The sequence below is a fragment of the Malaclemys terrapin genome, chromosome 12, assembly GCF_027887155.1.
Source record: "Malaclemys terrapin pileata isolate rMalTer1 chromosome 12, rMalTer1.hap1, whole genome shotgun sequence".
NCBI lineage: Eukaryota > Metazoa > Chordata > Testudines > Emydidae > Malaclemys > Malaclemys terrapin.
In genome coordinates, this window is record NC_071516.1 from 24,113,471 (window position 1) to 24,131,796 (window position 18,326).

General features: G+C 38.6%; 1 protein-coding gene and 1 non-coding gene across 5 annotated transcripts in view; both read left to right on the forward strand.

Annotated features, from left to right (window-relative positions):
- The window catches only part of PTPRT (protein tyrosine phosphatase receptor type T), a 699,175-nt gene that overhangs the window by 229,141 nt on the left and 451,708 nt on the right, over positions 1-18,326 (forward strand). The gene's annotated exons all lie outside the window — the stretch shown is intronic.
- On the forward strand, positions 3,559-3,755 carry LOC128847178 (U2 spliceosomal RNA). Its single transcript, XR_008446862.1, has one exon. It is a non-coding gene; the product is annotated as a U2 spliceosomal RNA (small nuclear RNA).

Consider the following 18,326-nt stretch of genomic DNA (forward strand, 5'->3'; position numbering starts at 1 on the left):
ACTTCTGTTCACTGTTTGCCATATTGTAATTCAAACCCCATTTTAAAACGCTTAGTCCGTTTTGTAAAGGCTTGCTGCAACCTTCATTTTTGCAAACCCTGCTGTAATCTTATTAGTTTAGTTTAGATGTGTGAATGAGGTATGTATGGATGATGGAATCAACCTCCAGCCCCAGCCTGTCCTGATTAAATAAAGTTCAAACACCAACGGCTGAAAATGCAGACAAGAGCCCTAACAAAATAAGAAGAATTCACCCTAAAAATAAAAGGTACAACAGAAGGAAGATCAAAGCCCGGTCCAAGGCTGAAAGTCATGTCTGCAATTGACGGGTGATCAATCCCCAAACATGAAGGCAGCGTGACACAGCAAGACCTATAGACTCTGGATTCAAACTAAAGCCTACAAAAAGGATGGGTGAGATGGAAAACTTTGGAGGAGGGTAACATTCTGCTGCCAACATGGAAGGGCATCGGTGCATGCCCAACAGAGACCCAGCTCGTCCTTGTGCCCGGCTTTCCTGGCCAGTTAGCCGCCACAAGCTACAAACCCAAGCTGCAAACTCAAGCCACAGACTCAAGCAGGACTGGTAACTATGCAGCAGCTGCAGAACATCTGATGGGTGTGTGTGTGTGTGTGTGTGTGTGTGTATAGGTATTAGGTATAATGTGTGTGTATAAGGATTAAGATATTAGTTATTGGTCATAAATCAAATTGTCATAATAAATGTGGCATCTTTATCTTGTCCCCTTTAATAAGATCCTGCTAGTTTTTATTGGTATAACAGTATCTCCAAAACTGGACCGGAAACCTTGTAAACAGTATCAGAGGGGTAGCCGTGTTAGTCTGGATCGGTAAAAAGCAAGAAATAATCCTGAGGCACCTTAAAGACTAACTGATGTATTGGAGCATAAGCTTTCGTGAGTGAATACCCACTTTGTCAGACACATGTAAACAGGATACCCAATTTTCTGCTTCCACTTCTAGTTGGGACCCAAAATGAAAAGACAAACAAAATCTTTCCCAACTTGTCAGAGCCCCGATCAGTTGTTTGAATAGGGTTCCAGAAGTGGACAAATATTCAAGATTGGGGAGGTGGAACTTAATTTGGATTAATGATAGATTATTTGTTCCCCTGGTGTCAAATTTACAATAATATATTATACGAGAGCCTAACTCCAAAATCTGGGTCAGAATATCTTTGACCATGGGAGCTGTCTGCAATGCAGACGTGGATTTCACAGGTAGCTTCTGATTTTTTATAACAGGATAACAAAACTCTAGATTTGAAAACTTTAAGGGGAGTTGAAATCTGAATCCCAGTCTAGACTTTACCACTAACGCTTATCTGTAACACAAGCGTATGAGTAAATGGAAAGATTGCTGCCAGACATTCAGAAAGTTAGTCATGGTCTACGTGAATTATTAGTGTTTTCTAATTAATCAGAAACAAAACATATAAAATGAACACTAGTTTATTTGAAGAATGTAAAGGATGTGTTTTACTCAAATATAGTTAATCCTGGTGGGGAACACTTGGATTTCTCTCATTTGGCATCGCTCTGGAACTAATGGGAACTTTATCAGTTGGTTTCAATGAGAGCAGGAGCAGGCTCCGAGAAAGCCGTTCCCTGTGAATATTTTAGATTGAGCTCATTCTACTCAAACTGTTTATGAACTTGTCTCAAATTCAGCATCTCATAAAATAATGGGGAAAAGTCTGACAAAATGATTTCTTTCCTTGGGATATCCCACTGCCCATTCCTTTTTGAATCTGTTGTAATTCTGATCCAAAAACACCACTGAAGTTCTTGAGTTTACCCGTTAGCCATCTTTCATTCTTATCTTTAATTACCTCAAAACCCCACTCAAGTATTCTGTAGTTTAAATTGTTACGAAACATCATAGTTGGAATTATAATGTTTATGCCAGAGCATACAATGAATCTGCATCATCAAATATTCTTTATCTGATTGTGATTAAAATGTATAACCTCCAAAAGATGTCTAATAAGTGTTTGTTAAACTACCATGGATTTTAATGCAGATAATTAGTGGATTAAAAATGAGGTAAGTGTCTAGACAGCGAGTGTCTTACCACTGGCTTCAGTGGAAGTGGAATTGGGCCTGTGTGACATTATTGATATAATCTGGGACCATATAGAACATGGTTGCAACCTGTAGTGGCACCAAATCTTGTATAAAGGGGGTCAAATGAGGTGTCTAAGACAAGGTTATGGTTTGCTGGTTATGATTATGCTGTCTATATGTGTATCAATTTTGTAGTTGAAGTTATGAATATTGGCTCTATACTGTCTGTATTTCAAACTTATGCTATGCTTCTGTGAGACATCCCAGACAAGTTGGTGTTAGCTCTGCCTACCCTGCTTGCTGGCCCATTAAGGACCATCAGCTATACAATTGACCCATTGAGAGAAGGCAGATACACCTTGCAACTCAGCAAAGTATGCAGGGACTGGCCTATGTGACTCCAGATTCCATTTTGCTGTAATTTTCCACAGTAAGGACAAAGAGGTGTTCTTACAACTGGAAAAGACTATAAAAGGCTGATGCCTCATCTCCATCTTGTCTTCAATCCTGCTTCTTACCTCTGGAGGGACTTTGCTACAAACGGAAGCTCTACACAAAGGACTGAATGACCCATCCCAGCTGGGGATGCACTCCAGAGACTTGAGTTGAACCTGCAGTTTATTCTATCACTGCTACAAGCCTGAACCAAGGACTTTGCCATTACAGTATGTAATTGATTCCATTAAACCAATTCTAGCTCTCATCTATATCTTTTTCCTTTCATGAATAAACCTTTAGATTTTAGATTCTAAAGGACTGGCAACAGCGTGATTTGTGGGTAAGATCTGATTTGTATTATTGACCTGGGTCTGGGGCTTAGTCCTTCGGGATCGAGAGAACCTTCTTTTTCTTTTATTGGGGTATTGGTTTTCATAACCATTTGTCCCCACAACTAGTGGCACTGGTGGTGGTACTGGGAAAATGGAGTGTCTAAGGAAATTGCTTGTGTGACTTGTGGTTAGCCAGTGGGGTAAGACGAAAGTCTTCATTGTCTGGCTGGTTTAGTTTACCTTAAAGGTGAAAAAACTCCAGCCTTGGGCTGTGACTGCCCTGTTTTAGCAATTTGTCCTGAATTGGCACTCTCAGTTGGGTCCCGCCAGAACCAGTATCGTTACAGCCTGCATAATAACTGTGACCAGGGTCCCAGGGGGTCACACTGAAATTGCTCAATTAGGACAAACTGCAAAGAATGGGGCAGACAATCCCCAGAACTGATGGTTATTCTAATACTTAAATCCCACCAAGTTAGTGACAAAACAGCTTCTACAATACCTTACTGCAAAAAGAACAGGAGTACTTGTGGCACCTTAGAGACTAACAAATTTATTAGAGCATAAGCTTTCGTGGACTACAGCCCACTTCCTGGCTCTCCGAGCTCTGGTCAAGTGTAGGTAGTCTCTTGGTCTATCCAAGGCCGTGATCAAGTGTCTTGATGTTTTTCGTCTTTTGGCCTTGAGATGAAAACCTTGTCTTTGCTTCTGGGACCTTGAAGTGAAAAAAATTCTCTAAGTTATGTCTGTTCTTATCAGTTTAATATCTGATATGTCCTTTATTTGAGGACTGTATATTAAATTGATTTTTGAAACAGAGGGATGGAATAGGAGCTTGCTCTGTCTACCCCATGCATTGACCTGGTATTGCAGTGTCTCCAGGAACAGTGCTCCAAGTCCATGAAAGCTTATGCTCTAATAAATTTGTTAGTCTCTAAGGTGCCACAAGTACTCCTGTTCTTTTTGTGGATACAGACTAACACGGCTGCTACTCTGAATACCTTACTGGTTACACAGAAGCCAAAACACAGTTCCCTTAAAACAACCTAGACTATGGGCTTCCCCCAAGACAGCCAAGTCAAATATAATGAGGATTATTGAAAATCTTGTTTATCATATAAAGGGTTCTACCAACCCCAAAAGATTGGACACATTACCCACCAAGTTAATGAATATTCCAAATTTTACCTAAAAACATGCTTACAGCCCATCCTTTAGTATCGAATAGTTAAAGGTTTATTTATAAAAAGAAAGAGGCGAGAGTTAAAATTGGTTAAAGGAATCAAATGCATACAATAATTGCAAACATCTTGGATCCAGCTTGAAGCAGTGATGGCATAAAGTGCTAACTGATTAAGTGTCTGGTTGCTCCCAGTTAATTGGAAGATCCTAAGTCCCTTGGTTAGAATGCGCCCATTAGTATAAGTCCATAGTCCAGAAATCAGAGCAGGAAAGAGACAAAATGGAGAAGTTTCCAGGGCCTTTTATAGCTTCTGCCATGTGGAGGGAAACTCATTGTTCCAAACAAAGCCCTTAGCATAGTTTGTGAAAAAGTACAAACACACAAGATGGAGTTTAGTGTCACAGGGTCTAATCACATGCCCTTACATGCTTTGATGAGTCAGGGCAACCATACCCATACTCTGGCTAGAACGTCCTCAGGAAGGTCCATCAGATGTGGATAAGCTTCTTTCATTTTCCATTGTGAGTTAAGTGTTCTTTGATGAGACATTCAACTTGAATAGTCCCTTCACAATGTGCTGGCCAGACTAGAAGCAAGCTGCCTTGTGGGTGTGACCATGAGCAATCACATTTGAAATACAGGTATGTAGCCAATAATCAAAACTCCAGATACAAAAATGATACATGCATACAAATAGGATAATCATATTCAGCAAATCATAACTTTTCCAAAGACATCTCACATGACATACTTCGTACAAGATTTCTTGCAATTATATAACAGCAACAGTGATTTACATGGTCATATTTTAACTAGATAATGTGACGACAATACAAGGGAATCTACACTATGATATGAGATTGAGGCCAGGATTAGATGCCTTGTGTGGCTGATCTAGGCAGCACAAGCTTTTTATCCATCTGTGAGCTAAAGAGCCAGAGCTGCATTAGCTGCTTATGTCCTGAAGCTTCATTGAAGGCTGTAGAGAGACCTGCCCCGAAAGAGGGACCTCTTGGGAGAGATTTCTTGGCCCATAAAGGGTGACTAATGGGAGTACATTTTGGGGAGCGAGAACTGTATTCTAGCCAAATAAGTGTCATTTGAAATATGGAAATTCAGTCCAAGTGAAGCTGATACAAGGGGATGTAAGGTGAGCTTGAAACTGGGGCTAAGAGGTAATATGAGGAGCAAATGAGACCCAAACATAAGGCACTCCTAAGTATATCGGAAACATGAAACCTGCAAAAGAATTGCTGGGTCAACAGGGCCATTAGGGAATGAGGATCTATGGGCAAGAATATGGATTCTGAAGGAAAGTGAACTGATTTATTTACATGGTTATTCATCCTTGAGAGTGTTAGTCCTACCCTGGACCTACTCTTTTAAGGCTGTCGGAGTGAGGCACTGTCAGACTGAGGTCTCAGGATGTTCTTTAATACGATGATAAAGAACAGCAAGTCACTGGAACCAGATGTTGTATATGTCTGAGTTCTGAAAGAACTTTAAAAGAAGTGGCTGAACTGCTAACAGAGATAAATCATTAATCTGCTGCTAAATGAGAGGATTGGTGGGTAGTAAATGTTGGCCCTAACTTAAAAAAAAAAAAAAAAGTGTGGTCCTGGGAATTGCTACCCTCTAAATCTTACTTCAGGAGCAGGTAAATTGGTTAAAACACTGTAGTATCATACAGTGATATGAAAGACTAACCAGCACAGCTTCTGTAAAAGGAAAACCATGTTTCTCTAATCTACTAAAATTATTTGAATGTCAGTAACATAGTGGATAGAGAACTGATGGATTTATTTGGACTTCTAGAAAGGCTTTGAAGTCCCTTGCAAGAAGCTATTAAACAAAGTAGTCATGGGGTGAAAGGTAAAACTCTGTTCAGGATTAGAAACTGCTTAAGAGACAGAAAACAGTCAGATAGCAAGTAGTCAAATTTTAACCTGGCAAAAGATTAACAATTGATTCCATGAAACACCAGCTCCATACTAGAGCTGATGTTTCATACATTAAACAATGATGTGGAAAAGATAATGAGCAGTGAGGTGGCAAATTTTGCAGCTAACGCCAAATTACTTCAGAGAGTTTCTCTGAAGTTCCTCAAAGACTAACATCTAGTGCAATAAACAGCACAAAGGTGTTGATATTGGAAGGAATATGTTGAGCTGCTCATACACACTGCTAGGTTCTAAATTAACTGCAGCCACTCAGGAAAAAAGATTTATGTGGACAGCTGAGTGAAAACCTCTGTTCAATGCCCAGTGATGTTCAAAAAACAAACAAAATGTTAGGATTTCTTATGGAGATAGAAAAAATTGGGGCTACTTAATTTGAAAAAGTCTGAGGGAACATGATAAAAATAGGCAAAATTAACAGTATAGAGAAGGCAAATTGGGTAAACCTGTTTATGTATCATACTAAAACAAGGGGATAGACCATGGATCTGAAAGGCTACAAATTTAAAGCTAGCTAAAGAAAATACTTTTTCATGGCACATACATAACCCCTTTGGAATTTATTGCTCCCAGTTTTCACTGATTAAATGTAGGTAGCAGGATTCAAGAAAGTAATAGACATGTATGTAGATAGCAATTGGATATATGAATGATAATGGATTTATATGATCATTTACAACTGAATAGATTTTTAAAAAATGATAAAAAAGTTAAGGGATATAAATTAATATTTTTAAGGGCTTAAGCCTATTGCTAAATGATTGATTGTTGTTAGCGGGGAAAAAACAAACACGATGGCAACATTGGCTTAGTCTCTTATTTTTAAAAAAAGTGATTTTCCTTATCAGGATGAGGAATTGGTAGCACTGATCAGAGCTGGTAAATATGTGAGCAAGTACTAAGGAAGCGTCTTCCTCTCATGATTTTGCAATGCAAGTAGCCCTGGCCTTAGGGTTACCATATTTTAATTTAAAAAAATGAGGACACTCCACGGGGCCCCAGCCCCACCCCAACTCTGCCCCCTCCCCTGAACGCTCCGCCCCCCTGCGAATCAAATGTTCGCAGGAAGCCTGAAACAGGGAGGCAGCAGGTAAGCTGGGGCTGGGGCGGGGCGCGGTGCGGCCCAGTCCAGTCTGGCCCCCCCGGCCGAGCGGCTCCCTCCAGTGGCCGGCCAGCCCAGGCCAAGAGGCTCTGGCCCCTGCATCTCCCGCCCGGCTCGGCTCGGGCCCTGGGGTGCTGGTCCTGGTTCCGGCTGAGCGGCTCTGGCCTGCCCTGGCCCCAGCGGCTCCGGCCCCCGGCCGAGCAACACGACCCCTCCCTCCCTATTTTCCCGGACATGTCCGGCTTTTTGGGATTTCCTCCCAGATGGGGATTTGAGGCCCAAAAAGCCAGACATGTCCGGGAAAATCCGGATGTATGGTAACCCTACCTGGCCTGCTTTTAGCCTCTGCTTTTGCGGCCCTGGGTTGCTTCTCTGAAGAAATTGCTAGTCATGTCATGTTGTGAGGTGGCTTGTTCTACAGACTACTAAAGGTGATGGATGAGAGCTCTGTCTTCCTTGAGCCAAATGCTGTTCTCTGTTACGCTGTTGTAAATTCAGAAAGCACAACTGACTTCAAGGGCGACTGAGATAATGCTTTGGCCCACTTTCACTTTAACGGAGCTCAGCAGAGTTGAGACCCTGATTTGGACACTTTGATGTATAGCACCCCCTCTTCATTTTGAATTTTGGGCCTTTGTGCTGTTCTGTTTAATGTGGTAAAATATCAGTGACCCATAGCTGCAAAATCTGAATCAGATTTAAGAGGTAAAATCTGTTTCCTTTTATGAGACTTGGCCTGCTATAGTTTCCTTTTGCCATGTTTAATACGCTTTCCTGTCACAAACATAAAAGGTAAGAATTCATCCAGTATTTTGTATAAACCATATAAAGTGCTCCAGTATAAGACAGATTTGAGCATTTTGCAAGGGTAAGTGGACTCATAAATGTAACTCCTCAAAATAGCAACAAATATGTAAAAATACCTGAGAAATCTGCAATTTTATCATTAAAGTACTCATTCCATTTTAGTCTGACTTTCTAAAGGAGGTCCAATATGTTGACAAGAACTTGGGAACTGAACAAATTGCAGTCCGGCTGTTGTATTTTCCACTGTCACAGGATCTTAAACAAATATAAGGTAAAATTTGCACCACAATCCACCTCTGGTAGGCATCCTCTATCACTAATGGCTACTTTTGAGGTATTCCTGTACTTCAGAGTACAAATTATTACAACCTTTATGGATAGTGTCAGGTCTAATATAGCTGCACAACTTCAGTTTTGAATTTGTTTTTATTAAATGTAAAGTCAGTAATAAGGTAACCATGTTTTCCTGGAACTTTGGGAGGAGAGAGAAATTCTAAGAAACACAGTTTGCTCAACAACTAAACATTCCAGTGCACTATCTGACACACCAGCATTGTAGAAAATTCTTCTAGTGAACAAGAACTTAAAACTGAATTTGAGTACGAATTGCTTATAAACAGTGAATCTTAATAGACTTATTTTCATCATTTAAGTTGTGGAAAATGAAAAAGGGAAGCTCAACAAAACAGTGAGCATAGATTTTTAAAATCAACTTTAACCTCGAAGTATTAAAATAGATTAAGTAATTTGTTTCTTTAACCAAAATTAACAGTGCCTTTAAAGGCCACTTTTTATTAACTAATTCTTTATAGTTAATGATTTGTCATATAAACTGGATGTTACTATAGCATCTTATCTTTATATTGAGCTCACCACAGCACTATTTGAGTATTTTGATCTCAAATGTCCTAAAATTTTCACAGTCCATATTCTGCTGGGTATGTACACAAAGCAATCACTTCACCAGCCACTGAAATGCTGCCACTTCTGCTGTCAGCTGGTGTTTTCCACCATGGCACTACACAACAGTTTAGGGCAGGTAATACAGATAACCAAAGGAAATAAGTCACTCTTTTGAATCATCTTTCCAATTAAACATCCAAAAACTTACACATAATTATTATGGAGCTATGGATTGTCAGAAGCTGTGAAAGGAGACTGAGTCAATACTTATCCATCTCACTTGTGTCAGCCTACCTTTTATGGCCCAGGTTCAACAAAGCACTTAAATGTGCTAAGCATGTGAATAGCCCACTGACTTTAATGGAACTTGTAATGTCTCTAAAGTTAAGTGTGTGCTTATACGTGTAAGTTCTTTGCAGGATGAGGGCCACAGTTCCAATATTTTGTTTGCTTGATGGTTTCATCACCTGGACAATATTTAAATGTAGTTTTTGTTGTGTGAATTTAAAAAAAACCTATTTAGGCAGCATAAAATATTAAGAAAGTGATTGATAAGGCAAATAACTGTTTACCTACTGGGATCAAATAGCAACAAAACTGCTCAGGACTTTCATGGTTCAGTATGCACTTTATCCTTTTTTAAAGCACCACTAATCTATAAGCTACTAAGCTGTTCTGGTCTATTGGGTAGAAGGAGACTATGTTTTTTTATAATAAGGATACTTTACCTGATAGATTGGAATAGGTCCTTGGCTAATGAAGACATTAGTCTATTATGTAAGCCTCTCTTTAGCACTATATTTATCAATCTGAAGTAAAGACAGTCAAAGTACAGTTCCTTCGTGACCAGGGTACCATTAACTGCACTTAGTGAGTGCAGCAGAGCTTTATTTAAAAGTTCTTCATTGCTGAGATCGGTAGAATTATTGGTCATTCCAGCTACCCATTGGAGCTCTTTCAGTAAACCCCATTCTTATTGCTGTGGTATAGAGGAGAGACTTGCAGTGAAGAGAGAGGGAGAAGATAAGGACTAGATATATCTGGTGCCTATGGAAACCTTAGCATATGCTGAGTGGTAGCCAGTACTATTAGCAATTTGAGTATTGGAACTATTCAGAGAATCGTAGGACTGGAAGGGACCTTGAGAGGTCTTCTAATTCAGCCCCCTGCACTCAAGGCAGGACTTAGTATTATTGAACCCTCTTCTGAGACTTGTTGGGCTGTAAACTTTGTTTTGCAAATCAAGGAATATGTGTGAGGTGGTGAGTGGGAGGAAGAGTGTTGTCCAAACAAATATTATTCTCAGACATGCTCAGATGCATTAGATCATTTATATGGACAAAGAGGGCAATCCTGTACATGGGCATGCATTCCTGTTGTTGGACAGGGTTGATATGTGCTGATTAGTGACTCACATTGGCTCTGAACCTGCACTGCTGAAGTCAGGGTGGAATTTTTTCATTGACTTTGAGTCAGATATTGTTCAAATTGAAGTCCGACATCCTTGCAGATACTCAGCACCTTTCAGGATTTTGTGTGGTGCAAGTGACATTCACCCCTCGACAGAGGGCCATCACAAGCCATTTTGGGGAGTTTATGAATAGTTGTGGGCTGGCCCTCTCTTCAGCGGTGAACTAAACCCTATATGAATAGATCATCTGCATGAATCCTAATGGAAGCTACACATGTACATTGAGATGAGGCCATTAGTGACATCCTAGGGTATTCATTGAATGGTAGCACACATCAGAGGGCAAGCTCTTCCAGTGCTGAATATCCTAGCTACTTTGCTTCTGCCATCTTTAACTAGGCACCAGAGCTTGCCCACGTGCTTCCTGTTGATATTTCTGCCTTTAAACTTCACTTTATTTTCTTTAGAGCTACCCTTCAATGTCACTGATAAAATTATTACCATGTTAGACCTTGATATTACACATTTGCCTTACACCACAAATGTCAACCAATAGTGCTGTCTATCCTAGGTAAATACTACTGGAAACACAACCTCTAGTATTGCCTGGATGTTGTAACAGTAAAAGATAAATATTTTTCATTTGAGGATTTCCACACAACTCGCATTTTATTTTAGTAAGGCTCAGAACTCTCTCCATGTGAGGTAGAGCCACAGTTCCATTGTATAGATAAGAAAACTAGGCTATAGAAATGTAGGGCCTGATCCAGACAGGCCTCATGTTGTTAAGTGTGTCTTAGAGCAGAAAAGCAAGGAAATGTTTTGGAGCACACATCACATAAACCACTTCTTCCAGAAAATCTGTCAATCAAAAAGTGAGTCCGGGTCTCCAGGCTGCAAGTCCTGTGCCTCAACCACACCATTCTGTCATTAAGAATGCCCATGATTTCGTGCTTTTGGAATGGATAATACCTACTTTATATTGTCATTGACAATGCTTGGTGTTCCCTTTGGTCACAGTAAGTCATTCCCATCTGTGGAAAGCCTTTGAGAACATCCACATGCTGGATCACAGGAAATCTGTCAAACTGACTTATCTGAATACTCATCCTCTTTTGCGTCCCATTGTACACTTCTAGCTAGTGACAGTAATGCTTGTTCTTTCTGTCTGGTTATTCTTGCCCATGGTGCCGACAGACCCCCTGCACTAGACATTATTTAGTTCAAGACTTAGTGAAGGGAAACTATCAGTTGGGTGGAAACCATTGAAAGATGCTGATAATCTAACAGTATCTGCGGGCCACCATTATCTAACCCTTGGAAACCATTTAAAAAAGGAGTATAGTTTAATAATACCTGTGATTTACCACTGTCTAGTCCTGGGATGTCATTGAAAATTTCTGCAGTCAGCTATTGCACAAGCAGCAGAATCTACTGAAAAAGTCTATGGCTCACAATTAGGAAACTGTGGGGAAATCTTCATTCCTAGTTCTGGGTATTGCATCCCATAATTCTTTGGGTTTTTATAAGGCAAGAAAGCTGCGGACATTCCCCCCCCCCCCCCAGCCCCCAAAGGACACTGGTGTGCAAACTGGAACTGGTACAAATAGTTGTCTCTTTGTTAGCCAAAAAATAAAAAAAATTATGAAATAATCCTTACTTTCTTCAAATATTTAGTTCAGATATCTGTATCATAGGGTTGGTAATTTAAGTAATATGGTATCAATTCCTGCTTCCTGATAGAATTTCTGGAACAGGAAAAAAATGAATAACACTTTTCATGGTATAAATTTACACAAGAATAATTGTTTTCTAAAATTATGATACTCCTTGAATTTCTTGTGTGACTATCTGGAAGTCATCCAAATGAATGAATATGACCCCATGAATCCAAATGAACTGAAGTTGCTGTTTATATGCATGGAAATGTTTGTGACTCTAGTTTTTTTACTACTTGACTAGTTCAATAAAATGCATGCTTGCCAAATAAAACACATGGGCCTGTTTTTGCCCTAACAATTGACAAGGGAATAGTAACTGTAAGAAATGTCTCAAATAACTTTAATTTCTATGTGCACACCTGTCTTCAGTCCCCTCAGCCAGAAGGGAGCAGATTTCTGAGGATATGCACAAAGGTGCACAAGTTCTAAACTGTTTTTTTACTACACCCTGCGGATTATTTTCATTATCCAATACCATGTGTCATCATGCTCACCATAGACTGTTTCTTAAATGACGATATTGTAATTGTGTACCCTACTAAGATATGTGCAAACAGCATGGCATTTGAAGCACATACCTAAAAAGGTATGAGTATTTGCCTCAATAACCAGGGCAGGTTAAAATACCTGTTTGGTTTGCTCTACTTTGGGGTAGAAGAAATGTACTGCAGTTCATACTTTTCTTCACTAGTGTTAACTTCCAGATCATGTCACAAGGTCAATTTGTTTCTCCAGACTTCTTTGTTAGAGGGAAAGAGTGGCTTAGTTTGGATGGTGGGAGAATTTTGATGGGAGGAGGCACAGGTGAAATTTGAGTCCATACTGTTTATCAGGTGTATTGAGAGAAATTCGGGGCCCTACTCCTCCCATTTAATTTTATTTACACAGATGTGACCCATGTTTTGAGCTCAGGGCCACAGTACAGTTGTCCCCCTTTCTCCTCCCCTCTCATCATGGGCATTGGCCCAAGTTGTTGCTGTTCAATATTTTTACATATGCCCACATGTTGGGAGGAATGTTTTTCCGAATAACAACCTACATCCCTGTTTCCCTTAACCTTACTCTATTTTTCACATTATCCTCAGCCCCCACATTACAAGCCTGCCGCACTTTCTTGTGTAAAATTATCATCAAATTTTAGAACACACTTTCTCCTATACATATTCCCTTGCAAACCCCACACATGCATATTCATTCTCATCTGTTGATAGTGTTGTTATTCCCTATTAGAATATTTAAAATAACTATCTTTCCAAAAATATTTAACTTTCCTATCCAGTTGGACAAACATAGCTTCCCCCCCCACACTTTCTGATCGGATTTGAAATTAGCATTGCTCTTTTTATACCCTACATGCACATCATTGATGCTAGTGCTGCAGACCTGTTGGCTACTGATGCAGGACAAAACGTTGTATATGTGTAGGTTCTATTTCAAGTGTTTTGTCTTTTAATTTCACATTGTGGTGTGCTTTTTTTGCTGTTTGAAATGGTTTGGGGCAAAATTCTGCCTGGGAGTGTGTGCATAGAGCTTCTGCTGGTGCTATTGGAAGGTACATTCATGTGTTCAGGGGTTGAATTTGACCCTACAAAGAACATTAGCCATTGGATTATAATAACTTTAAGGTCAGACTTTGCAGTCAAGCAGTTTGACAGTGTTCCGTTTATTTTGCACTCATTCTTTAATGACGGCAATATTTTTCACTTCTAAACAGCGTGATTGTACAAAACCAGCAGTGAAATGGCATTAATGGAGGTCTTACTCTGGTGATCACGAGGGGCTGTCAGTGGCTCATTTCTTCAGCTGTCACTTGTCAGAACACACTCATGTAATCTTAATGAACAGTGTGCAAAGCCATTAAAAACTCAATTACTGCTTTCTTTTTACTGCAGACGTGAGAAAATGCAATCATAAAGTGCTGATGTGTAAACACAATAGCCACCATCTGCTACATAGTAGCATTTCAGCTCTGCAAAGAGGATATACGTTGCAGATGCATCAATAATAGGAGGCTTATCAAGGCATCATTATGCACCAAGGGGGGAATTTTTTTTGAATTTTATGGCCAGCTAGAGAGCACTTCATTGTTTAATTCACCAATTTTCAGTGGTATAGTTGTTAACTATGAAACAGTGTTCAGTGTTTATGTTCATTGTCATTCTAGTGGATTTTTTAAAAATCATTTCATTTACCACCTTCCTTTCCTACTTGTTCTTGACTGATCTGAATATAACAGATTCATTTTGTGATTTTTCAGGACACTAGCAGTAACAGTAATATATTGTTTAAGATAACCTGTTGATCAAAGAATACTAAATTAAGTTCAAGCTGGTTTAAGAAACACTCTTGTGTACGATAAGTATGAAAATATGTTCTTTTGCACCACACACAAAACTTTTTCTTGAGCTCTTGGTGTACAGTTCACTACATATTTTTTGTTGCTGTCTTAAGATGTTTAATTTCCCACAAGAAAGTAGAAAACTGGGAGTGTGGGTGGGTATGATTTTTATTTTTCACAACCAGATATACAGTGGTCAAGTTAAAAAACAAAACAAACACTTGCCAGTTTTACCTAAGATTACTACCATTTTTAGCTATGGTTTTTATAGCTGTCGCTGTATGTCTTTTAATGATTTGTTGAACAACGTGGCTTGTATGGTCTACATGTTAGTTCCTTCTATGTTTCTCTGACCTCTGATCAGTGTCATGTCTCCTAACGATGGATGAGCCCAAGTCACCAAGCTTGAATCCAGGTTTAAACTTCCCCAAATATAGGATTGTTTGAGTGGGATTTTCAAAGGGATTCAACATTGGCTTCATTCTGCTCTCATTTCAGTCAATGGGAGATTTACTCTCAGGGTGGATATGATTTAAATCAAATTGATTTAAATCATGATTTAAATCACTAGTCAGGAAGACTCAAATTAATCATGGATTTCTACATAAAAGTGCATTATTGTTGGTTGCTATAACCTTAATATATATTCTTCACAACTCAGAGATAGATGTAGGTTTCATTTTTAGAAGATATACACTATACATTTTTAAGTGATTTATTTTGAAAACTTTTCAGATTAGTTTTATAACTGTATCAGAAAATGAATGATCGTTTGGTTATTTCATTTACCAAAGATAATTGAAGCAGATATTTATGAAGCCATTGGGAGGTGAACTATCTCTAATTCAACAAGTTAATCATTGCTATTTGGAGGTTTTTCTTGCCATGCTGTATTAGGAGGAGAACATCACCAGACAGACATTTAAATTGTTTTATTTAACTAAAACAACAATGTTCTGTATTCTGGATTTTTTTCTTCAACAGCAAACATATAATATTTTAACAAAACAAGCATATGAATTTTTGAATTTAGTCAAATGTTCAAGTTTTTAAAATCAGGTTTGTTTTTGTTAAAATAGTTTTTAACTAAAATAGTTAAATGAAATATTAAAAAAAATTAAATCGGCTATGTCAGCCAGGTAAACACAAGAAACTTAAAATATTAGTTTCTGCAGCTAACTCAGTCATCTTTGCCTTCATTTTCCTATTTGTTCATAATCTGGAAAAGAAAAACAAGCTTTCCTGCTTTTTCAGGTCCCAAACGATTTCTCAATTTGGAATGAATTAGTCCAAAGGAAGAAAATATTCTTTCTACACCGGCAGAAGAAGCTACTGCTGTTAAAAGTGAGATTATCACTTCAACAGTCTCTGAATCCAAGTGCTTAAGTGATTTCCACCAGTTCACTGGTATGACTTTCTTTAAAACGTCATCAGCAAACGTATATTTCTTGAATGATTCACCCTTAGCTCTGAAGTTTATAATATTTGGCATTATGGAAGGATGATTGCTGGATGTCCATGGCATAGCCAACTCCTCTTCTTCAGCAGTTAAGGTTTGACCCTGGTACCGAGTATTGAGAATATTTGCAAGAAAATGAGCTGGAGATAGTGCTTGTCCCATTCATTTTTTTTAAATGCTTGTAATTTAACTCTGTCATTGACTATTTCTCTTTTTAAGATCTCACTCAGTTCCTTCCAAATTTCAACAGCATCAGCAATAAAATAGCTATTTCCCTGCACTTTGTTCAAGGCTACAGAAATAAGCTTCAGGGTACTCAGCATGTGTATAGCATTTCTCTTAAGCCCAATGTTGAGAACTTTGGCTGTGACAGTGCAATCTATTTTTTCATGATTTCGTTCACAAACTATCATCAAGTTAGGCCAATTCTTGATATACTGCTCAAAACAGTCCACTAATGAGTTCCATCACATGTCTTGTGGGAGAGTGAGCTTGGTTCCTCCCACTTTTTCTGCAAAGTGGTTGTTATGGAAGTATTTTGCCATTTCAACAATATTAGCCTTTATTTCTGCAACACTGAAGTCTATAGGCTAGAAGGTGCATCAAATGAGCACTGCAACTGCATATTATTAGCTTGAGACTCTCTTCTAAATTTCTTCTCATCTTGGATACATTTGCAGCATTGTCTGTGACCAAGCTGCATACTAGACATTTACTTTTTTTTCCACAGTTTGTTATAGCTTTTACTGCTACTTTTTGTAAGTATTCTGCTGTGCGTGCATTTCCTGATGTGTCAATTGTTTCTGTAAGGAAGACATTACCTTCTTCTGTCGTCACACAAGCGCATACAACAGGAGCATTGTGGACATTGCTCCATCCATCAAGACTCAGCTTAACAATTTCACCCTCTAGATCTTTTGCACACTGCTCAATTTCTCTTTCATACACTTTATCCAGCAATTTGCCTGCGACATCTGCTGTGTTGGGTGGACTGTATTCTGGTTTTAATGACTGAACCATGTTAATGAAGCATGGGTTCTCAATCATATGGAAAGAAGAGTTTGTTGCATAAACAAACCAGTCAATTTTTTCATCAATTACCTCTTTTTGTAATCTGCTGGTTCTTATCACAAACTTATCTATGGTTGTTTCTGGATGATGGAGATTTTTTTTTTCTTTTTGCTACAGGTGATATACTGTGGCTATGTGACATACATGATGCGACTGAAACACTATCTTTGGCAGATAACTCTGAAACTATAGAAAACGATGGTGATCTTGAAGGTGGATAGTCTTCAGAATCCTGTATGTTGAGGATGGATTCTCCTAAACAAAATAAGTCAATGCAGTTATTTAATTATTATTACCATACTGCTCATTTAGTATTACTCATTGCATTCACTGACACTCAGTACAACTTTAAAAGTGAAATTGTAAAAGGAAGATCTGCCTATTTCAGCTATTTATTTTTTATCACAACTGCACCTAAAATGATAGTACCACAGAGTAACAATTATGTTTACTAACTTTAAAAAGTTTACCAACCTGAAGATCCTGCGTGTTCAGACATGTTCCTTTCATCATTTTCAGCACAGCTTCCTCCTGAGAAGGAACACTTCTCATGATGTTGCTTCATTCGGGTAACCAAGCCTTGCATTTCTTTGTTGCACTGTTTTGCATTTTGCATGCATGCCTGTTTTACCCACAGGTAGACAACTTCATTAAAATATTCCCAAACTGGGTCTCTTTTATGGACTGCTGACATTATACGTTTTCCCTTCTAGTGAGAGAATGGTATGGTAGATCTCAAATCAATGAAGGCTACACTCAGAAAGACCTCAAGACTTCTATAGTATGTTGCTCAAACAGTTTCACTTTTGTTGCTACTGCCTGTCCCTCCCTTCTCACATTTATCTCCAGACTTCTGCTCCTTGTCCAGATCTATTCTGCCCCCAACAATCTTCTATTCTTTGAACTTTTTGAAACTTTGCACTTTTAGAGAGAGGTAAGGGATTGACTCTGTGTGCACAAATTTGCTGAGGGACAATAGCGTTGAGGTCTGTTATTTCTCACCTCTATATATTATTTGTTTGTTTATTTGAAAACATTTTTTGCTGTTAACAAGCATGTTATCTCTGGAGACACAAATCCACAGTTTGAGAACTGCAAAACTAAGGATCTCTGATGGTATCTTCTAGATTTAGCACTGAATCCCATTGGGTAGATAGATAGATTAACCTAAATAATCTGTACAGAAGCCCCTGGAACCCCATAAAATTGGGTCCCTAATCCATGAACTGTTGGAACATTTACAAAACTTTTCTTAAACATTACATGAATAGATTGTCTCATACTATAAAATTAGAATTTATAATCCCTATTCCATGATGAGACATTATAGCTCAAAGATATATCTTAATTAAAACTATCTTTAGATAGGTTTTTTCCTCAAAAAGCATTTTATCAAAAAATCCGATTTAAATAAAAAATCCGTTTTAAATAAAAAACATTTGATTTTTTTTTTAATTATGGATTTTTATCCAGCCTGTTTACTATTATATTTGGTGGGAGCAGAACTGGGTCAACA